General features: G+C 42.5%; 1 long non-coding RNA gene across 10 annotated transcripts in view; it reads right to left on the reverse strand.

Annotated features, from left to right (window-relative positions):
* LOC107983833 (uncharacterized) overlaps positions 1 to 20,384 on the reverse strand; it is a 195,574-nt gene that overhangs the window by 165,515 nt on the left and 9,675 nt on the right. For 5 of the 10 annotated variants that reach the window (XR_010006617.1, XR_010006613.1, XR_010006611.1 and 2 more), the window contains 2 exons: positions 19,918 to 20,087; positions 342 to 4,722 (listed from right to left, as the gene is read on the reverse strand). This is a non-coding gene — a long non-coding RNA (uncharacterized LOC107983833). The remainder of the gene's footprint in view (positions 1 to 341; positions 4,723 to 19,917; positions 20,088 to 20,384) is intronic. The other 5 variants (XR_010006618.1, XR_010006612.1, XR_010006614.1 and 2 more) reach the window with 2 other exon arrangements.

The raw sequence follows: 20,384 nt of genomic DNA on the forward strand, positions 1-20,384 counted from the left end.
ACTTGCAGTGCCATTAAAAACGTTTATGGTTTTTAAAGATACTGCAGTCTTTTATAAGTGTTTTGAACAATTCCGTTAATTTTAGAGCACTGATTCTTAAACAGTGGCTTCTGACCCCCTTAGATCAATGACACAGTCATGAAAAAAATGGCAACAACAAAGGGTTTCTTTTTTCTGAGCTTCACCCATTAACACAAATTTGCTAGCAACAACAAACAATGTTTGATTTTTACACCTACTTTACATACCTATATACCTGGAAATGGGTTACAAGTGGAAGAAGTTTAAGCCCTGCTCTAGAGCAAAAAGTATAACTGTCAAATTAAATGTGTAATATTTACCTGATCATAGGTCTGTTTTAAAGATGTCACCTGCTTTGCATGGTTTTGGTGGTTTTTGAGTTTCCTTTATATGTGTTTTTCCTCCTTTAACAGCTGCAAAATGATAAGATTATTTAAAAGATGAATGCTATTATACATTCATTGAACCCCACAACATGGTAGCATCATCTTTTTACCATCATGTTTTGTTACAGCATATTGTAACTGGATTTTAATCTTTGTGATTGTTTTGAATTGTATGTTCTTGTTTTATGTTTATTATTTTTACTATGTTTAATTTTTTGTATGCTTTCTTTTTGGCAATTGAATGTTTTGCTATGTTGAAAACCGCCCTGAGTCATCTTGAGGAGATAGGGAGGTATATACATAAAGTTTTATTTATTATTATTATTATTATTATTATTATTATTATTATTATCAGAGCGTTTTTTCTAGCTGTGCATCAAACAGGTCTTGTCTCTTTCCCACTATATTGCTAACTCTCATATAAGACTACTAATGAAAGCTAGTTCTAATTTAACTATTTGTTATACCTTGCTTTCTGCAACCCCATAGTGATTTACAAACAAAACTGTGAAACTATAACAATAACCTGCAGTCTTTAAAGCAGCCTCAGGTGGAAAAGCTGGCTGTTAAACACTCTCTTGGCTCCTTCATTTATTTATAAGCTGTCTTTTGGAGCAAAGCCTCCCATTTTTAAGACATTATTGAAAAACTCATTTATATTCTACAAATTGATGCAGTGTGTAAACAACAGACACTGCAACCTTATAGCAGATCAACCTACGAGGTATCTCTCCTCCTAACCTGTTATTGAATTGTCTAGCTAGTAGTATTTCTCTAGAGCTCAGGCAAGCTGTTCTCCATTATTTCTAAAATACACCTGATCTTTTTTCAAAAAACAGGATTCTACACACCTGTCCTCAGAGCTCGAGGCAGGGTACAGCATTAAAATATACAAATAAAACAATACGATTTAAATACATATCTTTAAAAACACAGAACAACATTAAAACACCAATACTAAATAATTGTAAAAGTTATGAGTAATAATACAATAGCAGTTAACATGGAATCAGAATGCCATCATTGCATATAATTATGAAAGGATGGCTCATCTCTATGCTATAACCTGTTTATAAAAACAAGCATACTATTTTCTCCAGTCAGATTGAGGTAGTTACAGCATTTAAATGTTGGCGGAAAAATTAACAAAACTGAGCTTCCGGAAATTATGTTACTTAGTTTGAAGGATACATAGTAAGACAATAAAGGATTAATGGTCCAGTGCTATTGAACCTGGGAGTTGTAGTTTGCAGAGGTCCCAGCACTCTGGAAGATTAAGTTAAAGACTTTGTAAAACTATAATTCCCATGATTCCATAGCATTGCATCGTAGCAGTTAAACTGCTGTCAAACTGCATTAAATTCTACAGTGTGGGTGCATCCCAGAAGCAGTTTCCTTTTGCCCGAGCCTCCTAGGAGGGAAAAGATGTTCCCTCTGCTGAGTTAATAGAAAGCAAACTTCTTTGGCATTTTGAACTGAGTTTGCACCAACTGGAGCAAGCTGAGGACAGAAATGAAAAGGGAAAGTAGGCAAAAACACCTGGGATGCTTTAAAAACAACTGACATATGTGAGTAAGTAGGATGGTTCCTTCCAAATCAGAACAGTTGGTCTCATGCCACGAGGAGGCAAAACATTACCTGCTGCCCTGCCTCTTTAAGATTCTAAAGGGGTGGAGTTTAGCCTTGGCTCTTGCCAGCCTGAAATGGCAGTTATTTTTTGTCAGTTAGATTTTGTCAGTTGGTGAGGCACTGGAAGGAAGTGTAGGAAGTAAAAGGATCACAGAAATTCACATCACGTTGGAACTGTATTCAAATTAGATTAAAAGCCATAGACTACGGCAATAAAGAAAGCCATGTCAACATTGCATTGAAGTCATCTCAAAGATACAAAGAATCTAGTCATAACAAGACTTTATACTCTGTGGCAATATCTATCCAGAACTGCATAGACTTAAATATTTATTTCCTCACAAGAGACTTCATAGTGGCAACAAGAGGAAAAGAGATCAATTTTGTCTATTAATAAAATATTTTGTTTCACCAAATACAGTCTCCAATCTGTCCTTTGTGCTATGGTTCCTTCCAGTTCATTTAGTTCAGCATGGAGGCAGAACAGTTGGATACCACCATGCTTCAAATTTGGGCTTTCCAGTAATAGTTTACTGAACCTGGTTGAAACACCATGCTGAAATTTATCAAAATAGAAAGTATCACTTCTGGTTTGTTCCCCACAACAATCAGGGGAAAGAGCAAAAGTCAACTGAACAACAAACACAGCTTGTTTCTTCCCTGAACAACAAAGCACCATGTGGATTTATTATACTGACAAAATGTGAGACTACAATGGAGATGGTTTTGTTTGTGTTTGCACAGAACCACGTTCTGCGTGGCTCTGCGATTTCCTTCTAGGACTGCAGCCATAGGAAAAACCAGAGTGCAACCATATATTTGTATAATACATTCGTGTGTGTGTGTATTATATATGTATTATATTTCTAATGTTTGATCCCAAACTGCAAAAATAAAACTGAGCTGATCACTGTGTAACACAAAGTTTGAGCATAGCAAAACCATTCCTACTATGGACAATGCTGGCTCTTTGTCTTAGAAATGGAGATGAGCACCATCCCCCAGAGTCGGATTTGACTAGACTTAATGTCATGGGGAAACCTTTACTCTATATATATATATATATATATATATATATATATATATATATAGTAAACAAGCAAATTATGGTCCATGACCAGCACAAAGTGGCGCACAATATGTGTTGTGACTGCGCCTTCGGGGATTATGGTTGATGGGGATGGAATTCGAAGAGGAAGAAAAAACCCTCGTGATGAGGGTTCACTGGAGGAGTTGCACAGGAAGCGACTTAGAGAGCTATATGGGGGATCTTCTGAGGAAGATTCAGATGGGGAGATGGATGCTGAGGAACAGGTGGTGGCTGGGGAAGCGGGCACTGAATGGGCACAGCCACTGGAGATGTCTGGGGATTTGGGGTCTATGGATACTTCTGAACCTGGGGTTTCTGCAGGAGCTGATCCCAATTGGGATGCTTGGAGAAGGGAGGATGGTTCTTTAAGTGTTCATGGGGCTAGGTGTGAGCAGGATGATTGGGACTCCGACGAATTGCTAGGTACTCCAGATCCACGAGCTCTAGCTGTGTGGAGCTCAGACTCTGAGTAGATTTGGGACACCTGGTGTTTGGGTGTGAGTGTTTGGTCACCCAGGAGGAAGGGGAATAAAATGGGAATGTTTGGCCACTGCACTTTGCGTGTGGCAAGGTGTTGCTGAGGCGCCATTGGGATCTCTGTGTTTCCATGAAGACTGGACTTGGACTACGATTTGAATCTGCTGTTATCACCTAGCTTGGCTCTCGCTGTGTCTTATCGTGGACCTGTTTTGGATGACTGCACCCTCTTCAGACCTTGGATCGGAATTTGACCTTGCTACTGCCTTCGCCCTGGGATTTATGACTACTACTGGCTTTTGACTCCTGGCTTGCTCTTTGGACACCGCTGTTATCTCCTGACCTGACCTTGGAATCCCGGACGACGTCTTTTCACCATCCTTTTGGAGCCTTCGGCTTTATCCACATTGTGGAAGCAGTCTACTGCATTCTTAGTTTGTTTGTTTGTTTCCTGACCAATTTGGTGTTTTCTTTTGGGAACTGTTCCTTTGAAAACTACAGAGCCGGCTGGCAGGGCTTGGACTCAGAAAGTGCAGTTTGTACTAAGTTTGTTTAGCTTTGTTTTTACCTGCTTGTGTTGCTGAATTATATTTTTGTTTGAACTGCTCTTGAAGCACTGATAGTGAAGTGTTTCAAGGTTTTTTCTGTGTTAACATTACTTTTTGGCTTATCTGCTGAATAAACTCTATTTTTGTTCACTAATTGGCATCTGACTCTTGACAATATGTATATATGAATACAAATACACAGACTAACTCAACCAGAGAAGTCAGCCATAGCAGAGCACTTGAGGAACTAACCTGGACTACTACTTCTTCATTCACACAGTCTTTGTGGCCTCATGGACCAGTCCATGCCAGAGCTCCCAGTCATCCATCGCAGCCCCCAGGTGCTTCAAGTTCATACCAGTCAATTCAAGGATACTGTCCATCCATCTTGCCCTTGGTCGGCCTCTCTTCCTTTTTCCTTCCATTTTCCCCAGCATCATGATCTTTTCCAAACTCTCCTGTCTTCTCATGATGTGGCCAAAATACTTCATCTTTGCCTCTAGTATCTTTCCCTCCTGTGAGCAGATGGGCATCATTTCCTGGAGGATGGACTGGTTGGATCTTCTTGGACCTGGACACAGTATATTATTTGAGAACACAGAAATGCTGGACCACTCTAACAACTATCATGTCAGACTACACAGAAAAACCATTAAAATCCACAAACATGGAAAATTTCAACAGAAAGGAGAAAACCATGAAAATGGAGAAAATCTGGCTACCAGAATTCAAAGACTCTATCATCTGAACACAAACAAAGGACAACACTCAGAAATCAGAGGAAATACAGATATGATTCAAACAGGGGCAGCAAACACCTCAGAACAAAGGATTCCCCCAGGCAGGAATGAAGCTTGCAAGACCATGAATGCTAATCTACACGATTAATTACAACATTCACACCTGCCTCCAACAGACAAGAGTCCTTTCTCCCACCTTGACCTTCCACAGATACATAAACCTCCCTTGCTTGGTTTTCCAACATTCTCACTTATCCAAGCTTCTGGATTATCCAAGCCATTTTTGTAGTCAATGTTTTCAATATATCGTGATATTTTGGTGCTAAATTCGTAAATACAGTAATTGCAACATAACAACACTGCCTATTGAACTACATTTTCTGTCAAATTTGTTGTAAAACATGATGTTTTGGTGCTTAATTTGTAAAATCATAACCTAATTTGATGTTTAATAGGCTTTTCCTTAATCCGCCCTTATTATCCAAGATATTCACTTATCCAAGCTTCTGCCGGTCCGTTTAGCTTGGATAAGTGAGATTCTACTGTACTTCCAAACCCCTGAGGATGCTTGCCATAGATATGCGCGAAACGTCAGGAGAGAATGCTTCTTCTGGAACATGGCCATACAGCCCGGAATATGCACAACAACCCAGTGATTTCGGCCAAGGAAGCCTTCGACAACACACTAAATAGACATACAGTAGAGTCTCACGTATCCAACATAAACGGGCCGGCAGAATGGTGGATAAGCGAATATGTTGGATAATGAGGCATTAAGGAAAAGCCTATTAAACATCAAATTAGGTTATTTTACAAATGAAGCACCAAAACATCATGTTAGACAACAAATTTGGCAGAAAAAGTAGTTCAATATGCAGTAATGCTATGTAGTAATTACTGTATTTATGAATTCAGCACCAAAATATCACGATATATTGAAAACATTGACTACAAAAATGCGTTGGATAATCCAGAACGTTGGATAAGCGAGACTCTACTGTATATTTATGAAAACCAGTTTACAGAATGCAATCCCGGCTACTTTGAGGTGTCCATCTGAATCAATCTTTCAACAGCACATTGAAAGAAAAGCAGTCCCTTTCCAGGCAACCAGCATCTCTTCAGCATTGAGGATGATGAAGGAAAACGGGAAAGAAACGGCAGGCTTTTCCCCGTTTCAGTGGCTCGGTGACAGGATTTCCCCCATTGGTTTAAGGTGCCTGCGAGGCGGGTGAATCCACCCCAAGGAAAGATCCCTCGACTGGATTCTCCTCACGGGTTTGTCGAGAGGAGGAAGCGAGACAGAGACACACGGGGAGGAAAGGGAGAGAGAGGAGGCCGAGAAGGAAGAGGGCGAGGCCGCAGACTCAGGGGACTCCCAAGGCTCCCCAACAGGCCCCGCCTCACCTCAGCGCCACACAGACAGGCAGACAGACAGAGCTTCTCCTTGGCGCCGCTTTCTTCAACGGTGTCCCGCCCAAAGATCCCGCCCTTCGTGGCAGGGTCTCGCGAGATGTGAGGGCGAGAAGGCTTGAGGGGGGCGGGGGAGAGGCGGGGAAGGAGGGGGGCCGTGGGGGGGGGGGGCTCGGGCGAGGGCTGGCAACCCCGCTCCATAAGGAAACCTGGCCCGAAAGTGAGCCCCACGCAATAGCGACGATGTCTTCTCCAAGGCTTGGCCGGAGTCATTGGGTTGCCCTGAGTTGTCCGGGCTGTATGGCTATGTTCCAGAAGCATTCTCTCCTGACGTTTTGCCCACACTGAAATCCAGCAGCATGGGGACAATTTCAACAGAAAGGAGGAAACCATGAAAATGAACCAAACCTGGCTACCAGTGTTGAAAAACTCTTAAAACCTGGACAGTAAAAAAAAAAAAAAACACTCAGAACACAGGGGCATTCTAGACAGGAAACAATCAGGGCCAGCTAACACCTCCCAACAAAAGATTTCCCCAGGCAGGAAGCAGCCAGGCTTTCAAGCTGAAAGGCCATTCAATGCTAAGCTGGCCAATTGCAACATTCACACTTGCCTCAGGCAGGAGAATTCCAGACGAGAAACAATCAGGGCCAGTTAACGCCTCCCAACAAAGGATTCCCCAGGCAGGACGCAGCCAGGCTTTGAAGCTGAAAGGCCATTCAATGCTCATCAAGGTGGCCAATTCTAACATTCACATTTGCCTCCAACAGACACGAGCTCTTTCTCCCACCCTGGACCTTCCAGATACATAAACTCCACTTGCCTAGTTTCCAACAGACCCCACAACCTCTGAGGATGCCTGCCATAGATGTTGGTGAAACGTCAGGAGAGAATGCTTCTGGAACACAGCCATACAGCATGGCCTTGCCAGAGAAAGAAGAAATGCCACGCAGGTGAACAATAGAGAACAAGTGGTTCAGGACCCATTGCCTGTGAAGAACCTTTGCTCAATGATGGTCATTTCAGGGCCTTGTTGAGGTCTCGTGCCAGATCAGAAGACACTGGCCTGAACATCATCGGGGGGGGGGGGGGGGGGAAGATTTCAAACCCTCCCCCCAAAAAATTCTTGTGGCTACAGGCCTGGATTGGAACCAAACCCCAGCGGATACTGAAAGCCCCTGTAATTCTCCATCTCCAACCTTAAGAAAGGAGATTAAAGGGCCCACTCTACTGTCACAGGCAATGTCTGTGTTTATATATACATATACATACAGATCTATATATATAAAAGGATAAAAAAAATTCGGCCTAGGACGAAACAACAAAACTACACATCCCAGAAACACTAAACTTGACAATACAACCCCTCATCCATGCCTCTACGGTTATACAACAAAAAGAAAAGAAAAATAAAGTCCTAAGAGGGAAACGAATAATTGTTTTTTATCCAATTGCTGCCAACTCTGACCACTTGGTCTCCTAGCAACCTACTCTGCCCAGGGGACGGGCACAGTTAGGCCTCAGGCCTCTTCCCCACTGCCTATAAAATACAGATTATCTGATTTTCACTGGATTATATGGCAGTGTAGACTCAAGGCCCTTCCACACAGCTATATTACCCATTTATAATTTTATATTATCTGCTTTAAACTGGATTATCTTGAGTCCACACTGACAAATAATTCACTTCAGTGTTCATTTTATACAGCTGTGTAGAAGGGGCCTCATATAACCCAGTTCTAAGAAGATAATATAAGATTATAAATATACAGTAGAGTCTCACTTATCCAACATAAACAGGCCGGCAGAACGTTGGATAAGTGAAAATGTTGGATAATAAGAAGGGATTCAGGAAAAGCCGATTAAACATCAAATTAGGTAATGATTATACAAATTAAGCACCAAACATCATGTTATATAACAAATTTGACAGAAAATGTAGTTCAATGCTCAGGAATGCTATGTTGTAATTACTGTATTTACAAATTTAGCACCAAAATTTAAAACACTGACTACAAAAACATTGATTACTAAAAGGCAGACTGCATTGGATAATCCAGAACACTGTATAAGCGAATGTTGGATAAGTGAAATTCTACTGTAATATGAAATAATTATTGTGGTAATCCAGTCCAACCCAATTCTGCCATGGAGGACACAATTCAAGCACACCCAACAGATGGCCACCCAGCCTCTCAATAATAATACAGTAGAGTCTCACTTAACCAACGTTCTGGATTATCCAACGCATTTTTGTAGTCAATGTTTTCAATATATCATGATATTTTGGTGCTAAATTTGTAAATACAGTAATTACTACATAGCATTAATGTGTAATGAACTACTTTTTCTGTCAAATTTGTTGTATAACATGATGTTTTGGTGCTTAATTTGTAAAATCATAACCTATTTTGATGTTTAATAGGCTTTTTCTTAATCTCTCCTTATTATCCAACATATTCACTTATCCAACATTCTGCCCGTGTATGTTGGATAAGTGAGACTCTACTTTAATAATAATAAGAAGAAGAAGAAAAAGAAGAAGAACATCATACAATCATAAGGTTAGGAGACACCCCTAAGGATCATCCAGTTCAACTTCCTTCCACCATGCAGGACGACAGAAACCAAACACTCCTGACAGATGGCCATCCAAGATTTGCACAGTAATAATACAAACCGAATCATAGAATCAGACAGTTAGGAGAGACCCGTAAAGGCCATCCAGTCCAACCCAACTCTGCCATTGGACGATACAATCCAAGCACTCCCAACAGATGGCCAGCCAGCCTCTCAATAAGAATAAGAATATCATACAATCCTAAGGTTAGCAGATACCCCTAAGGATCATCCAGTTCAACTTCCTTATAATCATACAGGAGGACACAATCCAACCACTCCTGATAGATGACCATCCAATATCTGCACAATAATAATACACATCGAATCATAGCATCAGACAGTTAGGAGACACCCCTAAAGGCCATCCAGTCCAACCCAATTCTGCCATGCAGTACATAATCCAAGCACTCCCAAGAGATGGCCACCCAGCCTCTCAATACTAATACTACTACTACTAATAATAATAACAACAACAACATCATCATACAATCCTATGGTTTGGAGTGACCCCTAAGGACCATCCAGCTCAACTTCCTTCTACCATGCAGGAGGACACAATCCAAGCACTCCTGACAGATGGCCATCCAGCCTCTACATAATAATGATGATGATGAAGATGATAATAATAATAATAATAATAATAATAATAATAATAATAATAATAATAGAAGCATAGAATCCAAGAGTTTGGAGAGACCCCTAAGGGCCATCCAGCCCAACCCTTTCTACTGTGCAGCATGACACAATCCAAGCATTCACAACACATGGACAACGTATAAATACTATACAATACTACACAGGGACATAGACCCCCTCTACCCTCACCACTTTCACAGTACACAAACAACCAAATGCATACTAAACATAAAGACAACCATACAACAGACACTCAATACCACCACTACCTCAACAAGTTCTCACCAACACCACCAGACAATGCCACAGCAACGCGTGGCCGGGCACAGCTAGTATAGTTATATAGATATATAGAGATATATATTTATGGGTCAAAAGCATAGCATATATAAATAAGTATAAAACTGATAAAAAAAAGGTTTCACAAGCAGCTAAATAATTTTAGACCAAAAACAGACAACAGTGACTGCATTGTCTGTAGCTTTAAACAGTTCTCCCTCTGTGCATGAGGCAGGGCATTGTGGGCAAGCATACAGGTGCTGAGTTGTTCTGCTCCACAGTCACACAAGGTGGAGGATTCTTCTCGGTAGTGTCATTTTACCAGACTGCCTTTTGATCTGGGGTTGGGTATTATGTGCAGTCCTGGGAGTCATCGTTTTCCAAGGCCCATACCCTTCACTGGATGTATCTGCACCGGACAATAAATGCAGTCAGGACTCATTTTAAATGTTGTTGTTCTTGTTGTTATTATTGTGCCATGTCTCCATGTTGTGCAGTCCTGGGAGTTATAGTTTCCCAACGTTCACACCCTTTTCAGGATGCATCTGCACTGGAGAATAAATGCAGCCGGGACCCATTTTAAATGCCATTACAGTAGAGTCCCGCTTATCCAACATAAACGGGCCAGCAGAATGTTGGATAAGCCAAAATGTTGGATGATAAGGAGGGATTAAGGAAAAGCCTATTAAACATCGAATTACGTTATGGTTTTACAAATTAAGAACGAAAACATCCCGTTTTACAACAAATTGACAGGAAAAGCTCTTCAATGCACAAGAACATTATGTAGCAATTAGCACCAAGGAGAAGGAGGCGGCTGTATCATCTTCGCCAGAGAGAGAGAGAGAGACAGAGAGAGAGAGAGAGAGAGAGCATCCTTGCTTTCCCTTCCCTAACCCTCCTTGCGTCCGGAGTTGAAAACATGGAAGAGCTGAGAGGTTTTTCCCCACAAAAAGCAGGAAGGGGAGGGATGGTGGGCGGTGCCTAGAGATTCAAGTGTGAGGGCAAATGTCCTGAAAGAAGGCTGAGTGCCACTGACACCTTTCGCAGTGTGATGCAGGTAGGAAAACCATCCGTTTCGTTCCAACACTGAGTCAGACTGAGCCCTGCACTTCCCTGCTTCAATGTGATGAAGTTATTTGCAAGGATATGGAGTCTACTCACCTGTAGTAAAGACACAAGAACTATTACTTATACCCATGAAGAGGAGTCTATTCATCTTCTGAAAAAAGAACAAGTTATCTTTTTTTCAATGTGAATGTAACAATCTTACCTTTGACTGGCCTCATTTGTGTTTCTATGCATTGAACTTTTTTGTTTTAAAATACTTTTAGAATCATAAAGTTCGAAGAGACCTCAAGGGCCATCCAGTCCAACCCCCTGCCAGGAAGCAGGAAAAGCACACTCAAAGCACCCCCGACAGATGGCCATCCAGCCTCTGCTTAAAAGCTTCCTTTTGCATCACTGCAATTGCTGGATACTGGTCTTTCCAGTTTTAAGGGAACCTGTTTTGTTTTTCAGGATTGCTCAAGCCTTTCCTGAAGGCATCTCTCTGGGCATGAAAGGCATCTATATATATAAAAGAGTGATGGAATCACGGCACCGAGCAAAACAACTAAACTACGGGCCCCCCAACCTTGAAATTGGACAACACAACCCATCATCCACGCCTCTAGGTTGATACAATTAAAAATCCCGTCAAAAACCTCGACAGGGCCTTAAAACCCCAGCCGTCAGCCTGGCTGGAAGGCCCCATGGTGGTTGGAGGAGGAGGGGCCTCCACGCAGCGGGGCCTGTGACGCCTGCCGAAGAGGAGGGCCGCGAGGCCCCAAGGTTTCTTTTTTCTTTTCTTTTTTGGATGTTGAGGCCTGCAGAGGCGAAGGCCGGGGGGGCTTCCAGAAAGGCCCCCCCGCCCACGAAGAGCAACGCAGCCTCCTCCGTGCCCCGCAGGCCTCAGGGCGGCCCCAGCTAGGAGAAAGCCGGAGCCGGAACCTCCCCCCCCCCCCCCCCGCCGAAGAGCCAGGCAGGAGGGAGGCCGCAAGGACCAAGGTTTATTTTCTTTTAACCATTTATTTTCTTTTGGAGATAGAGGCCTGAAGGGGTGGCCCCAAGGCCGGGAACAGACCCCGCCCCCGCCGTGTCTTAAAGGGTCCTAATAATCTATAATCTCTAAAATCAGGACATTACATAAAGAAAACAATCTGAAAATGGGAATTCCAGAAAGGAAACCAACAGGGCCAGCTAACACCTCCCGACAAAGGATTCCCCCAGGCAGGAAGCAACAATATAATCTCTAAAATCAGGACATTACATAAAGAAAACACTCTGAAAATGGTAATTCCAGACAGGAAACCAACTGGGCACAGAGTCTGTGCAGTGAGGGAGGTGGGGGCAAGGGTCTGGGCATACGCTGCCATCGAGGCAAGGCGGGAAGTTTCCCGTGTTATGTTTAATGGGGGGGAAGTCAGGTGGTGACGCTTCCCTCTGGGAGATGGGGCAGAGGTACGTCAGGCAATGTGGGCCATGGAGTGACTGGTTCTCCAGGCCCTCCACAGGGACCCACAAATATGCCATGATGCGTGGCAAATCCCGACATCAGTGTGATAAATTTGCATGTCTCTCAATATCCAAAAGATTGCCATCATCCATGACCCTCACAAGAGTCAAACCCGGAGTCAAAAGGGTGGAAACACCCAACGTTTGCATAATCTCTGCTGCAGCAGGCAGAAGCATAACTCGGGGAAAGGGTGAAAGCTGGACACTGTGAAGCTTGCCAAGTGGCAGCCAAAGGCTGAGGGAAATGAGGCACAGTTATGGAAACAACAGGAGCAGGGTGCCACACAGTCGGGGTGGCAAGGATGGGGAAACGATGATCAGTGGCTTAGGATCACAGAAATAGGAATGAGGAGGCACTCCAAGACTTCAGGAAATGTTGCTTCAGGGTGGACAGAAGCCAAATGGTTCTCCCACAGGCAGGCAGTTCCTCCCACAGATCCAAGTATTCCATTGTTTTGAACACTTTTTCTGAATCTTCCAATGGTCTCCAAGGTCAAACAAGCTCCAGTTGAGCCAGATTTTAATTCTTTTTCCAGCAGCTGTGTAACTAGGACACTTCTTGTCATATATTTCTACAAAGCATCACAACTGCATGCCAGTCTAGGAGAGCAGCTGACCTCCCTCCCACTACTGGTACCTCCATCCCATGGACCTTTTCTGGCGGTGTTCCCTATGCACTCTCCCACTTTTCCTAATCTGTAAGGCTAAGTAACCTCCCCCAAACACCACTTCCATGAAGATGGCCAGAAGACTCACCCCAATCATGGCATACCCAGTATGCACCAATAAGCATTCAAGGGAAGAAGGTTTGAGCTAATCCGTCTGCTTATGTTTGTTGTATCCCAGACAAGACCCAACTGTTGGGCCCAACTGAATATATTAGACCTGCTGCATATCATCCTGTGGACAAACAGATTGCAAACAACAACCATAATCATCATCTTTTATTTATTGCTTACCTCTCTATGTGGCCTGAGGGAAGACACAACCTAATTAAATACATCTATGAAATCATGTAAGAAAGCTAAGTTAAATGCAACCAGAAGTGCATATTTTAAAACATGCACATATTAAAATACAAAAACACAGAATATGATGTAAAAGCCATAGTTAGACTGGGTAGGCTTTCCAAAACCAGTGGAATCACTCCTAGATGTTCCTATAACTAGTTTCCCTGCCTTGTTTTGAACTAATCGGAATTTCCAAACTTGGTACAGAGGCAGCCCAATGTAAAGAGCATTTCAGGAATCCAGCCTTCTTAAGGTCCTGCAATTCTTGGAAGGGGCACAACTGGCGTATCAGCTGAAGCTGGTACTAAGCACTCCTGACCATCACATCTTCCTGTTCTTACATTTCAAGAGAGGGATCGAGGGGCGCACCCCCCACAAGCTGAGACCAAAGACTTTAATGGGGAGTGTAACCCTATCCAGAACTGGTTGATCCACCCATAGTGCTCTCGATGTCTTGTCTGGATTCAGTTTCAATTTGTTTCTCCTCATCCTGCCCATTACTTCCTCCAGGCATTCATTCCAAGGAGACCCGCTATCCTGAGATAACAGTGTTTTTCATGGCATGGAGAAACATCTTTGGGTGTCATCAGCATACTGATAGCCCCCTGCCCCATGCCTCCAGATGATCTCTCCTAGCGGTAAATGTAGATGCTATAAACCAACTTTGAAAAATAACTAAACTTTGACCAGGACACCCACTTCAAGAACAAGCAATTTGTGAGCTTCTTGATAAAGACGAAAGGAACAGCTTATTGAAGATCAGGAAGTCTCCCCAAGTCACTTTGGGGAGAGGGGGTGGGGTATAAATAAAATGTATTATATTATTATTATAAGGGGGGTTTAAAAGTGCAGAGTACCACAATGCAACATTCAGCTCACGTGCCTATATAGATAAGTATTGTAGTTCTCCCAGAAAAAGTTACATTGTTGTCAAAGGCAAAAAAAAAAAAAGACAATGGTTCAACTGTGTTTTCCTTCTGACATGTGAACACAGAGCTCAGCATATATTTGATGCAGCATGTTTGAGTAACATCTCTCTTTTTTGGCTTTATGAATTAAATCTTTTGGACCAATTCACAGTTATTGTAATATTGTTTAAATTGAAAGGAGTTCAATCTCCTGATGATGTGGGACTATACTTTGTACTATTTATTAACCTTAAAGATACAGTAGTCTCACTTATCCAACACTCGCTTATCTAACTGGAATGGCCAGAAACGAGAAAACATATATAGGTGAAAGGTGGCCTTGGACAACAGAGACAACTGTAGATTGGGTAGTTTCATTCACTTTTGCATGATATAACTAAATATGTGTTTGTAACTGGTGGGACCAGCGTCTGTTCTCAGACAGACAGGGGATGTGGCAACCCTTGAATGTTTTTTTACAAATGAGTGGATTTCCGAGAGGTCTTCTGGTCATGATTTTGGAGGCCATGTATAATGTGTTGGACACTTTTTTCTTCTAATTGTTTTTTAATTTGTTAACACTGTTTTCTAATTTGGTAGGGCAACTACCCAATGTATATGGGTTCAGAAAGGGGCCATCACTTCCCTGGAGTCTGGGGCCCCTTGGTTTACACCATTGTCATGAGAATGCAGTTCCGAAGCAGACCGGTTCCGTCTGTGACAGGAAGACAAAACGGAACGTTGCCATCTCTATTGTCTTCTGGTCTTGTACAGAGACAAACATGTCTGCCCGGAGACTGCTAAAAGTAAGTTCTTGGTTTTTATTATTATTATTATTATTATTATTATTATTATTATTATTATTATTGTATGACATAGCAAACAAGATAGATATGCTGGATTTTGTTTCACAAAATCACAAGTAGAACACTTCCCAAGTGTCTAGGACTGTGTGATGTATTTTCGGATGATGCGCACAGATCCCAGTAGGGTGGCCTTTTGCAGTTGGCAGATTGTAATTTTGTCAATGTCTGTTGTTTCCAAATGCCTGCTGAGATCTTTTGGCACGGCACCCAGTGTGCCGATCACCACCGGGACCACCTGCACTGGTTTCTGCCAGAGTCTTTGAAGTTCAATCTTGAGGTCCTGATAGCGGCTTAGTTTTTCCTGTTGTTTTTCGTCAATGCAACTGTCACCTGGGATGGCAACATCAATGATCCAAACCTTTTTCTTTTGCACAACTGTGATGTCTGTAGTGTTGTGTTCCAGAACTTTGTCAGTCTGGATTCGGAAGTCCCACAGTATCTTTGCATGCTCATTCTCCAATACTTTTGCAAGTTTGTGACCCCACCAGTTCTTTGCTGCTGGCAGGTGATACTTGAGGCATAAGTTCCAATGAATCATTTGGGCCACATAGTTGTGCCTCTGTTTGTAGTCTGTCTGTGTGATTTTTGAACCTTTGAGTCCTCTCTTCCAGAGGCTCTTAACACAAGCACTATTCACCCGTAGAGGCTCGCTACAATTCATAGCCCTAGTTTAACTTTTCCCTCAAAGAGCTTTCTCACTAACAGTTCCTAAAACCTTCCTTCCTTCCTTTTCAAAACTCCAAACCCAGATTCTTCTCACTCCAATCCCTAACTCACTCGCTTTCTGGTCTCCGCTACAGAGACCTAGATTATCTGTAAGAACAGTTGGAAGAGACCACATGTGCCATCTAGTCCAACCCTCTGCCATGCAGGAGAAGCACAAAGTACCCCTGACAGAAAGCCATGCAGGCTTTGTTTAAAAGCCTCCAAAGCAGGAGCTTCCACCACACTCTGAGGCAGTGAATTCCAATGTTGAACAGCTCTTATAGTCAGAAAGTTCTTCCTAATGATCAAGTAGAATATCCTTTCCTGTAATTTTTAACCCACTGCTCCGAGTTCTAATCTCCAGGGCAGCAGAAAACAAGCCTGCTCCTTCTACCTTATCCTTTCAAATATTTATACATGACTATCGCGTCCCCTCTCAACCTTCTTTTCCCCAGATAAGATTAGTCTGGCGTGACCTGTTTTGAGAATCACTGGGGAATTTTAGTGATCATAGCATTCTTTTCTAAGTGGTTGCAAACTGCCTCCTCAATGATCTGCTCCAGAATCCTTCCTGGTATTGACGTCAGGCTGCCTGCACAGTAATAGTTAGCGTCCTTTTTTTCTCTTCTTGAAGATAGGGACAACATTGGCCTTCCTCCAATCTGCTGGGACTTCTCCTGTTCTCTAAGAATTCTCAAAGATTATTTCCAGTGGTTCTGAAATGACTTCTGCCAGTTCCCTCAATATTCATGGACATCGTTCATCTGGTTCTGGAGACTTGAATTTGTTGAGAGTAGCCAAACTCTATTTTGGGTTGCATATCCCCTATTGTCTCATCTGTCCCATATTACTCTGTTTCTCTATGATGTTAATGAAATGTTTGGTGTCCTTGATATATGACATAGTTTGTTTGACAAAGGGCTGTAAAAAAGAGTCAACCAATCTGGATAGTGGTTCGAGGACTGAGCCAGACCCAGATACAATGGGCCGGCCCAAAGGTGGCCTGATGTCTTTGTGTATTTTAGGTAGTGTCTATAAGACCAGAATGCATGGATGTGAGGTCATAAGGAAATCTTTTTTCTTTTTCTGTGATATAATCTAAACTAAGTCCTTCCAGAATTATGGTTCTTATGATGAATTGAATATGTTTGGTCGGGACTTTATCTACAAGAGAATAATGCTCTTTGACTGACAGTTGTCTATATACCTCCTGCATATAATTCGTTGTGTTCATTGCAACGATGGCACCCCCCTTGTCAGCAGGTTTCCATATGATGTTTTTGTCATTGGCTAGTTCTTTAAGAGTTTACCAATCAGTCCTGGAGAAGCTTGTTTTAAATCTGTCATTATTGGGAATGCTTTTCAAATAAATTTCATCACAGACTCTTTTTTTCAAAAGCCCTGATGTCAACATGATCAAGCCTGTGGGGTATATATCTGGACTATTTTATTGCATTTGGGGCTCATAGAAAGGAATGATGGCCCATACCAAAAAGAATCTCCACAAGGAGAATCAGAAGATAATTACAATTTCATTAGTCATTTGGTTTATCGCAAGAAACGGTGCTCCAAACAGGTTTACGAACCAGTTTGAGAATACCTGAGCAGTTCACTTTGGGTTGGATCTGGACTTCTTGCAGAGAGGGATCCCAACTCTCCATTCCTCTGTCCTTTTACAGAAATTGGTGGCTTCTGAGAACGGAAGTATTTGCAAACTTATTTTCTGCTGTTAAAACCCATAAGATTATGTTACATTAATAGCATTTGGATCTGTTCTCCAGTTTAAAATGTAATCAATCTTTCATACTATTTTTATGGATATTAAATAATACTTTTAAATTATACCCGCATTGGCCTGTGACTCCACAACAAACTGTGATATCGGAAATAACATATGTTTTATATTATTGTATTTTTTTCTAATGATATTTGTATTTAAGATGATTTCTTTATTTTGTTCTAATAAATATTAATGTGTTGCCTCATGGTCTGTTAATTACCCAAAAGACTTCTTCCTCTTTTTCCTCCTCCTCTCATTTCTTCAAGTACTATTAGAACAATTTTACAAAAAAGAGGGACCAAAACTAGGTTGCAAAATAAGAAAAACCAAAAAAATAGCTTCTCTAAAGGGTTGTTGTGTGTTTTCCGGGCTGTATGGCCATGTTCCAGAAGTATTGTCTCCTGACATTGCGCCCACATCTATGGCAGGCATCCTCAGAGGTTGTGAGGTATGGAGAAACTAAGCAAGGAAGGTTTATATATCTGTGGAAGTTCCTAGGTGGGGGGAAGAACTCTTGTCTGTTGGAGGCCAGTGTGAATGTTGTAATTAATAACCTTTGTTAGCATTAAATGGCCCTCCCAGCCTCACATCCTGGCCTGGGGGAATCCTTTGTTCAGAGTCATTAGCTGTCCCTGATTGATTTCTGTCTGGAATTCTTCTGTTTTCAGAGTGCTGCTTCTTATTTACTGTTCTGATTTTGGAGGGTTTTTTTAAACAATGGTAGCCAGATTTTGTTCATTTTCATGGTTTCCTCCTTTGTGTTGAAGTTGTCCACATGCTTATGGATTTCAATGGCTTCTCTGTGTAGTCTGACATGATAGTTGTTGGAGTGGTCAAGCATTTCTGTGTTCTCAAATAATATACTGTGTCCAGGTTGGTTCATCAAGTACTCTGCTATGGCTGATTCCTCTGGTTGAGTTAGTCTGCAGTGCCTTTCATGTTCTTTGACTCGTTTCTGGGCAATGCTGCGTTTGGTGGTCCCTATGTAGACTTGTCCACAGCTGCATGGTATACGGTAGACTCCTGCAGAGGTGAGAGGATCCCTCTTCTCCTTTGCTGAATGGAGCATTTGTTGGATTTTCTTAGTGGGTCTGTAGATAGTTTCTAGGTTGTGTTTCTTCGTTAGCATTGCAGAAGTCCAACCTTGACCGCATAGGCAAACTGATGAAGAAACACAACCTACAAACCTTGTTCTCCTTTCTCTTTTGCAGAACATCCAGAAATTATGTTTAAATTGTTGCAAATGCTGTCGGGGGAGGAGGAGTATTAAAATATACCCTGTAAGGTAAGCCCTTCCCCCTTCTCTTCTGGTTGTTTTTTTCCCTTCTAAATTGCTTCACAGGGTTCTGTGACTAATGTTTTGCTGTTTTCTCTTCCTCTTCTCTAGTCCTCCAAAGGAAGATCTGGAGGCCTCCTCCTCCGATGAGATCACAGAAATGGAGACCTGGGTAAGAAGGGAAGGCAAGAGGATTGTACTTCTGCGAAGAGGAGGGGACCAGAATTTCAACTAAGTCTCTTCTCTTCCTTCCACAGCACCAATGGATGGCATCTGTTTCGCAGCCCGGCCAGGATGCGAGGAGGAAGGGCCCCAGTCTATCCGAGGAGTCCTGGGTAAGGAGCGAAATGCAGGCGCCCTGTCTTCCTGCAAAGGGGAAGGGGAGGACGGGATTTCACTTTGCTCTTCTCTTTCCTTGACAGAGCACCCTGGCCAGTGGAAGTGATGAGGACGCACGGTGGAGTCAGCAGTCCCAGGAATCGAGGTAACTTCTTCTCACTTTTTGGGTGTGGGTTGGGCCTTTTTTTGGGCTGGGGGAGTCTTTGGGTGTTATGTACTAACAATTTTTTTTTGTGTCTTTTAGTGAAAAAGAACCAAGTCTAATTATTGAAGATCTAGAAGATTAAGGTGAGTTGGGAAAATAGAGGGAGGGATGCACCCGGTGGCGCAGTGGATCAAACCACTGAGCTGCTGAACCTACTGACCAGAAGGTCAGTGGTTCGAATCCAGCCAGTGGGGTGAGCTCCCACTCTTAGCCCCAGATTCTGCCAACCTATCAGTTCAAAAACATGCAAATGTGAGTAGATCAATATATACTGGTCTGGCAGGAAGGTAACAGCGCTCCATGGAGTCATGCCGGCCACATGGCCTAGCAGGTATCTACGGACAATGCCGGCTCTGAGGCTTAGAAATAGAGATGAGCACTAACCCACAGATTCGATCATGACTAGACTTAATGTCAGGGGAAGCCTTTACCTTTAACTTTCTCTTTTCAGATCCATCCTCTTCCTGGGACTGCTGTCTCCATCGTGCGTCCACCTCCTTCCCTGGTCAGGGTGCCCAGTGATCCATCTGGAATGAGGCCCTTCCTCCTCCCATCCCGGCCTGGCTGCGGAGCAGATGCCATCCAGAAAGGCGGTAAGAGACTGTGAAAATGAAAGTTTTAACTGTTACCCTACAAACATTTGTCAAAAGGGAATTGCAAGCATTTGAGAGAGTTATCTGATACTGAGCTGGGATATAAAGTTCTTGGAAGGGATGCTATAGAAGCTGGGGTATCATTGTGGTCCTACCAAACTGTAACTTTTGCTATGGTAATCAATAGCTACAGCATCTCAAAGACTTAAAACTATCAGAAGTTACCTAAGCAAGGAGTATAATAAAGGAGTGGACCCTTCCCTTCCATAGCATGTCTCTCTTGCATCAGTTCACCATCGTTTTAT

Source organism: Anolis carolinensis, chromosome 5, assembly GCF_035594765.1.
Source record: "Anolis carolinensis isolate JA03-04 chromosome 5, rAnoCar3.1.pri, whole genome shotgun sequence".
Classification (NCBI taxonomy): domain Eukaryota; kingdom Metazoa; phylum Chordata; class Lepidosauria; order Squamata; family Dactyloidae; genus Anolis; species Anolis carolinensis.